The sequence below is a fragment of the Arachis hypogaea genome, chromosome 13, assembly GCF_003086295.3.
Source record: "Arachis hypogaea cultivar Tifrunner chromosome 13, arahy.Tifrunner.gnm2.J5K5, whole genome shotgun sequence".
NCBI lineage: Eukaryota > Viridiplantae > Streptophyta > Magnoliopsida > Fabales > Fabaceae > Arachis > Arachis hypogaea.
The window spans coordinates 114,150,616-114,152,988 of NC_092048.1; the positions used below are offsets into that span (position 1 = coordinate 114,150,616).

The 2,373-nt window shown below is 31.9% G+C and overlaps 1 non-coding gene across 1 annotated transcript; it reads left to right on the plus strand.

Annotated features, from left to right (window-relative positions):
• The first annotated feature begins 716 nt into the window (after positions 1-716).
• LOC112738972 (small nucleolar RNA R71) lies at positions 717-823 on the plus strand. Its single transcript, XR_003169916.1, has one exon. It is a non-coding gene; the product is annotated as a small nucleolar RNA R71 (small nucleolar RNA).
• Positions 824-2,373: the final 1,550 nt, after the last annotated feature.

Genomic DNA, 2,373 nt, shown 5'->3' on the forward strand with positions numbered 1-2,373 from the left:
GTATTGCTTGGGAGAGTACTAGGAGGAGTTTCAGTGACTCTTTTACTCAGCTGGCCCACTTGTGCCTCCAAATTTCTAATGGAGGATCTTGTTTCATTCATGAAGCTTAGAGTGGCCTTAGATAGATCAGAGACTATATTTGCTAAGCTAGATGGATTCTGCTCAGAATTCTCTGTCTGTTGTTGAGAGGATGATGGAAAAGGCTTGCTATTGCTAAACCTATTTTTTTCACCATTATTAAAGCCTTGTTGAGGCTTTTGTTGATCCTTCCATGAGAAATTTGGATGATTTCTCCATAAGGGATTATAGGTGTTTCCATAGGGTTCTCCCATGTAATTCACCTCTACTATTGCAGGGTTTTCAGGATCATAAGCTTCTTCTTCAGAAGATGCTTCTTTAGTATTGTTGGATGCAGCTTGCAATCCATTTAGACTTTGAGAAATTATATTGACTTGCTGAGTCAATATTTTATTCTGATCCAATATGGCATTCAGCGTATCAATTTCAAGAACTCTCTTCCTCTGAGGCGTCCCATTACTCACAGGATTCCTTTCAGAAGTGTACATGAACTGGTTATTTGCAACTATGTCAATGAGTTCCTGAGCTTCTGCAGGCGTTTTCTTTAGGTGAATGGATCCACCTGCAGAATGGTCAAATGACATCTTTGATAATTCAGACAGACCATCATAGAATATATCCAGGATGGTCCATTCTGAAAGCATGTCAGAAGGACACTTTTTGGTCAGTTGCTTGTATCTCTCCCAAGCTTCATAGAGGGATTCACCTTCTTTCTGTTTGGAGTTTGAACATCCACTCTAAGCTTGCTAAGCTTTTGAGGAGGAAAGAACTTGGCTAAGAAAGTCGTGACCAGCTTATCCCAAGAGTTCAGGCTATCTTTAGGTTGAGAGTCCAACCATATTCTAGCTCTGTCTCTTACAGCAAACGGGAAAAGCATAAGCCTATAGACTTCGGAATCAACCCTATTGGTCTTAACAGTATCACAGATTTGCAAGAATTCAGTTAAGAACTAAAAAGAATCTTTTGATGGAAGTCCATGAAACTTGCAATTCTGTTGCATCAGAGAAACTAATTGAGGCTTTAGCTCAAAATTGTTTGCTCCAATGACAGGGATTGAGATGCTTCTTCCATGTAAATTAAAATTTGGTGCAGTAAAGTCACCAAGCATCTTCCTTGCATCTCCACCATTGGTATTATTTTCGGCCATGTCTCATTCATTTTCAAAAATTTCTGTCAGATTTTCTCCAGAGAGTTGTGCTTTAGCTTCCTCTTCAGAGTCCTTTCAGGTTTAGGATCGGCTTCAACAAGAATGTTTTTATCCTTGTTCCTGCTCATATGAAAAAGAAGAGAACAGAAAAAAATATGGAATCCTCTATGTCATAGTATAGAGATTCCTTATATGAGTATAAGAAGAGAAGAATGGAAGAAGGAAAAGATAAGAATTCGAACATAGAGGAGAAGAGTGGGTTCGAATTTTTGAGTTAAAAAGGGGTGTTAGTAGATAAATAAATAAATAGAAGGAGATGAGAGAGGGGGGGGGGGAGAAAATTCGAATTTAATTTAAACTAAAAGGAAAATATTTTTGTTTTTATTTTAAAATTTAGTTAGAATTCAAAAATTAAAAAGAGAAATAAAATTAAAATTAAAATTTGAAACAATTAGTTAATTAAAAAGAATTTTGAAAAAGTGGATAGGAGTTTTCAAAAATTAGAGAGAGAAAATTAGTTAGGTGGTTTTGAAAAAGATATGATTGAAATAGAAAACTTTTAAAAATAAACCAAAAAGTCAAGTAGTTAATTGAAAAAGATTTGAAAATCAAATTTGAAAGGGTGAGAAGTTAGAAAAGATTTTGAAATTGATTTTAAAAAAGTTATGATTGAAATTGAAAAAGATTTGAATTGGAAATTAAAAAGATTTGATTTTGAAAATTGAAATTGATTACTTGACTAACAAGAAACTAAAAGATATGATTCTAAAATTTAAAGATTGAATCTTTCTTAATAGACAAGTAACAAACTCAAATTTTTTTTGAATCAATCACATTAATTGTTAGTAAAGATTTTGAAAAATATGGAATAAAATAAGAAAAATATTTTTGAAAATCAATTTGAATTTTCGAAAATATGAAAGAAAAATGAAAAAGATTTGATTTTTAAAAAAAGATTTGAAAAAGATAGAATTTTTAAATTGAAAATTTGATTTGACTCATAAAAAACAACTAAATTTTGAAAATTTTTTGAAAAAGTCAACTCAAATATTCGAAATTTATGAGAAGAAAAAGGGAAAGATATTTTTTTATTTTTGAAATTTTAATGAGGAGAGAGAAAAACATAAAAATGATGCAAAACATAAAAA